This window comes from Formica exsecta, unplaced genomic scaffold (assembly GCF_003651465.1).
Source record: "Formica exsecta isolate Colony F162 unplaced genomic scaffold, ASM365146v1 scaffold69, whole genome shotgun sequence".
Classification (NCBI taxonomy): Eukaryota; Metazoa; Arthropoda; class Insecta; order Hymenoptera; family Formicidae; genus Formica; species Formica exsecta.
This window is the reverse complement of record NW_021853455.1, coordinates 560,015-566,207: the sequence shown is the minus strand read 5'-3', so window position 1 is coordinate 566,207 and position 6,193 is coordinate 560,015. Positions and strand designations below refer to the sequence as shown.

General features: G+C 37.4%; 1 protein-coding gene across 1 annotated transcript in view; it reads right to left on the bottom strand.

Moving 5' to 3' along the window:
- LOC115243096 overlaps positions 1–5,309 on the bottom strand; it is a 40,321-nt gene extending 35,012 nt beyond the window's left edge. Inside the window, exon 1 of the mRNA XM_029819781.1 lies at positions 5,162–5,309. The gene's annotated coding sequence lies outside the window, so the exon portion shown is untranslated. The remainder of the gene's footprint in view (positions 1–5,161) is intronic.
- Between the last annotated feature and the right edge of the window lie 884 nt (positions 5,310–6,193).

Genomic DNA, 6,193 nt, shown 5'->3' with positions numbered 1-6,193 from the left:
GGTATGAGAAGATATAAGTGTTCAATAATCTTGTTACGGCATATAAAAAGTCCGAAAATATTTCATCACATTCTTGCATGTAGGTACGCGAATTTTGTTATGAAAACCGATTACTATTTTTAATTAATAGCAATAATATAAATGTGAGATTCAAATAAAGTATAATGTAAAATATAATTAAAGAAAAAACTATTTAATACAAACATGTGTAAATATGTAAAACAATTTCATATCTGTGTTTTTTTTTAATATAAAAGTTACGCCTTTATTATATTCCTCGTATTTATAAAATTGCATTAGTTATATAAAAAATAGGAAATAAAAGTTTCATATGTGTGTGTGCAGACAGATTTTTCATCGTCCATCATTACAACTCACAAAGCGAGTTTGACTTGTTGCGGATAGCGTCAGATCTATCAATTTTTCCACGCACGCGAGACAGCTGCGGATTTTATTATACTTTGAGTGAAAGCAAGGGTGAATATTTTTAAAAATTGCGACCGTAAGTTAAGCGTGTTGTGCAGAGAAAAACGCATAGATATATTGATTTTTTACAGTTATGTATAGATACACGGTACTGTTGCAGTGTACGCGTTGCCGGGGTCTTTGTTACCGTTAAAGATGCGACCCCGCCCGTTTATATATACAATATATTTTTTAAAGCAAGCTGTAAGTTAGCATGACAGGATGGTTTATTTTACTTTCATTCTTTATGCCGCCGCTGATAATCGAGCAGACGCGACGAATAATAGATGCGTCCCCTGTGATTGATAACGCCTACTTGTTATTCGAATCGTTTCACTTTCTCTTATTCGTACATTCGAAATGTCATGACTGATATTTTTCTCTTCTTTCCCTGAGATTTCGATTCTTTATAAATTATAATTTTTTTTAATATTCCGAAATATTCTTTTAGAATTAAAGTTAGTGTAAAATTTCTAAAGCATAAATTGCGCTCGAAAGATTAATGTATAAGATATGTTTTACACTCTGTGATATTACTCGATGTCTACAAAAATATTGCAGCGTGTTGGATATAAACTCTGATTTCACGAATTGGACGTTATGCGCAAGATAATATTCCTCAAAGCTTGCAAGAATACATGTTGTGATTAAGTTTCGTTTAATCATTTAAACATATGGCTGCAGGCATGAATTGATTTGTGTAACTGTGCGTATAATAGATGAAAGATGTATTTGTGGTGGTATACATTTGAGGATAATATTTAAAAAATGTTTATACACTCTTTATGTATGAAATAAATATGTTTCGAAGTTTAGATACCCTTTTGCATCCGTGTTTTCTTTGTTGTTAGTTTCAAGCTTTAAAGAGACGTGGTTATCGAGTTGATCGATCATCTAAATCACCGGCGAAACAATCATTCAAGCTTATCCTCATAAGCTATCAGAGTATATGATTACATCGTTAATGTAAATCGAAAAGTTTCGATGTAACAGGCCCGAGATGTGATTAAATAAAAAAGATTTACTTCTCGGCTCCAACTTTATTACAGAATAATCATTTCTATAGTAAATAAAATAAATCCAATATTTTTTTGTGTAATTTATATACTAGTATTATTATATATGTATATTTGATGTTTATCTATTTTAAAAAGAGAATAATGGACATTTGGTTTAAATTCTAGTCTTTACCTTTTAATTTTTTAAAATATGAAATATGAAACGCGCGCGTAAATTAATACATATGATGGTCGTGATTTTTTAATTAAATAATTCAAATAAGATTCTGATAATTATAAATAAAAAATGTGAAGGAGGCATTGGCTTTTATCGCCTCTTTCTCATTTTTTATTTTAATTACATGTAAATTTTATAGTACGTTGCACTCTAAAAGTCTTTGGCGATAAAACTACGAAATATATTCGTAACAATATGCTGTACACAATACAACTTTATTATATACGTCCAGTCGGTGCGCTTGCTTTGTTTCGTATATTTCTTGGACATGTGCATATCTGTGCGTATGTGTGTGTATAGTATGCAAAGATACGAATACTACAATGTTATTTCCGCAGCATTCCTGATCTTTTCTGTATGTGAATTCTACTATCGAAATTTTTTGTTCAGACAATGTTCATGATTCGTACTGAGAAGATCATAAAAGCATATTATAAATAAAGCTTCAAAGATTGTGCCAATAATAGATTATAAATAATTCGAATATTTCTTAAGAAATAAATCCTACATAGCATGGATACCGATAAATTGCAACGATAATATCGGACGCATTCTTGACAATAAGATTCCGCACAATAAATTCAATTACGGGAAGCGGAATATTGCTTGTTGCCTTAGTAACGCTTCTAAAATGTAGAGGTGTACGGTTAACCATCGCTCCTCTCAAAGGCTATTCGATTATTCATAATACCTCATTTTCAACGTTTCATGATATTAAGGGTTCTCTCTCAATACATTTCAAATTATTTTCAAAATTTCTTTGAGATATATCTATTCCTTCAATTTCTACAAGCTATGTCTGGTTATCAAATGTGTGATATCAAATGTGTGATATCAAAATATGTTATTTGTACGCTAAAAAAAATAAGACAAAATATTGACAGAATTATTTTTTACAAAAAATATCCGTCCAGAGTTATTTCAAAATGTCACGAGTACATTTCAAACATCGATGCAGGCATTCGTAACCGGTATATCTGTATATGAGCAACAATATATAACGCGACATTCCTACATCAAATGTCACATATGTACAAGAGCACATTTTACGCGAGATATGGACAATTTAATCTTTCAGAGTAATAGTACCGTAGGATTATACTTATGAGACACACACATTGGAGAAAATACGTTTTATCGTGCAGCTTTGGGAGTTTTCCGCGCGGAAATACCTATATCGAAACAGTATTACGATCCGCATGATTGACGATTCCCATTCCCCGCGCTTACTTTTCATCTTCAACTCTTATGATTTTTCTCCCTCGCACTCTCTCTCTCTCTCTCTCTCTCTCTCTCTTTCCCCTGTTCGCGTTCGAGACTTGCAGAAATAGGTTGCGAAACGAGGTGGTACGCCGTATCGTGGACGAGGCTTGTGATCGATAGGTTCTAAACCGCCCCTACCAGGCCGCTTTATACCATACCAACGCCATTCCGTCACACCATAACCCATACACGTACACGCCGTGTTTACCAACACTTTCGCGTCGCGTGCATAATGCGATATACATAAATATACAGGAGGAAGGTGGGAGGGGGGGAGGGAAGGGTTGCAGGGAGATATCGGCGTTACCAGCGGCGAGAAAGCGCAACTCGTGTTTGCCGACACAAAGTCGCAAAACGATAGGCCTGTCGATACCTTCGGTGCGTTGATGTTGCGATTATTTCTTTTTTTTTTCCCTGTGAGCATGTATATAGGATGCTCCACGCTCTGCACCGTTCTTTGGATTAAATACAAACTCGTGGATTATTTTTAAATGAAAATTTCAAATATTTTTCATGATATTTTCATTCGAGATAGATCCATTCTCGACAGAATATATAGGTAATACTATGTATTTGCTTTTGTAGAACCACATAAAAATTACTGTAATAAACTGGAAATTTACATTAGCTTTGAAATTTCTTTTATTCCCTAAAGAAACATGAATTTTACACCATTGTTTCGCACAATAGTTCGTTTTATGAAGGAAAACGTGAAAAGCTGACGAAGAGATTCACAGATTGCAGATATTTTGCAATGTGTAAGAGATGATGAATAAACACATATGAAGATCTTATGGATAGAATATATCGTCGCGAAATATCGAAATTTCATCCTTTTGACGTATTAATCCCGTGAGAGATTCCAGGCTTCCTTCCGAGTGACAATCTTCGCATTTCTGCGACGCGGTTCTCCGCGTTCCGACAAGATATTAATCTTTCAGTCAAGAATTTCTCCGAGCGTACGATATAAAAATTTAGTCGCGAATCTTAACGCAATTTTGAGAGATATTGCCTTTATCGCTTCTAATCCTAAGCGTCTACGTATTTGCCGAATGTCTGATAATTCCGACGAGCTTCATTGTCCTCTTTTATTAGTGACACATCAAGTTTATGTTCCTCTTCTATGTTGCATGCTAAACGTGCATGTATGCATATGTACATACATACGTTTGTCACCTCGAAATGAGAGTATGTAGCTCTTAACAAAGTTCCCTCATATATTCAATATTTATCTACCACATGTGTTAATAACTCTAATGTAAATAATCCAAGTCGGAAACGATTGCACATAAAGCAAAAGGCAACAAACTGTGCGGAAGACGCGTGTGATTCGCGACAGGTGTCATTCGTCTCGATGCGTAGATTGCACGCAATAAATACGAGAGCAATTGTTAAGATTGGCGGATGTTTAAACATTCCGGCGTATGATTCTTTATACGACCGCTATATACGTACTTCTCGAATTGTCGCTCTTTAAATCGTGTTACTTGATCACTTAAAAGAAAATCTTATAATTATATATTTATATAAAAAAAATTTTATATCTTTAAACATAATCTCGAGAACAATTGGAAGAATATAATCGATTTTTGTTGCATGTATTTTTCTATTTAACAATTCTATTTATTATATCCATATATTACCACTCTATAAATTTACACTCAAGTTCTATTTTGCACCAAAAGGAGGATTCGCACGGATTTTCTTACTGCTAATATTCATTTGCCTTCTGCAGCGAGCAACGCACGTGTTTTGTCTACATTTTGCTTACTTTACATCTTCGATGTTATGGAAACTCAAGTTTACTCAACTTATATTTCGAGATTATATCGCGGTAAACCAGCAAACATAACAGAGACGGAAATCTTTCATTTTTGCGACATGCGAAGAGAGTTTTTTTTTCTCTCGCGATAAATCTATCTTCGCGAATTAAATTCATGTCTGAATTGAACGCGCGACATGGGAGTCACACACTAAACAGGTATGTTTGTTCCGACAGACGGAGGATATCGTTCCAAGTGCGTGTCGGAGCAAATTATGGGATCGACCGATCAGGGATGATTGGGCAACAACGTTTTCATCTTGGCCACCGGGCAAATTCGCTCACTCCATTCATACCGCACATATTTCCTCCGCGCTATATCTCTCCTCGGGAGCATGCGTAATTACGAGGCCATCTCATGCATTCAGGGTTTACCTGGCCGCTGTATGTACCCTGTTGCCCGCCCGTCCCTGGGTGTAAGCCGGTGTTGGTAACCTCGTTCTGAATCAAGGCGGCGGTTCGGTCGGCGAGCACGGCCAATCGAGAACGTTTGCGGTCGGTGAATGACTACGTCGAATAGTGCGCTTGTCAAAGCGCACACCCGATATATAAACGTCGCATGGGAGCGCCATGCGTGTGTGTGTGTGTGTGTGCGCGCGCGCGTGCGCGTGCGTGTGTATGCAAACATTGGCACACGACGAAGCACGAAGCATGCATGTACATGTGCGCCGAGGGCGATGGTTACGAGGGACATCTCGCCGTCCACATCCGTCCGTCCGTTACCAGCTATAGGCTACAGGCGGGATGTGACAGATTTCACGGGACGACGAGCTAACGAAAAACTAGTCGGCTGTGAGGTGGCGAGAGGGCAGAGACTACATCCACCTTCTTTCCTCTCCCCTCGTCGTAGTCGTCCCTCTCCGTTCCTCTCGGCACCCTCGCGACACCCTCGCTAGCAGTCGCTTTTATCCGACATTCCAACCGTCAGCCAACTGCCACGAGCCAGACGCTCCAAGTATCCGGCTCGAGAAATATCGTTCGCCTCTATCACAGGTTTGCAACTATTACCTCGAACGTGGTCGAGATCTTCGAGTGAGTTATTATGCAATCGCGATGCGAGCACGCTTTAATGGAATTTTCCCTCTTTTACGTGCGAGCATTGATTTTGAAATAACAGAGGAGAGGCCGAAATGGTTTTAATCGTACCTTTTATATTGTAAAATATACTAACGCAAACTCATATACATATTCCCGTTATTCCATAATATCTTTCTCTTTGATTAAAATGTTGAATACTCGCAATCCGGTTATTTATACGACGAATAATAAGGTGACAAATCGACGTGGCAAGAATTGGACGAGAGTTCGTTAACTCCGCCCGGAGGGATCCGACAAGAGTCCTCGTTAAACCCTTCGTCCCTTTCTTAATTCTCTTGCTCATCAGCAAGACGAGCTCGTCTTAACGAG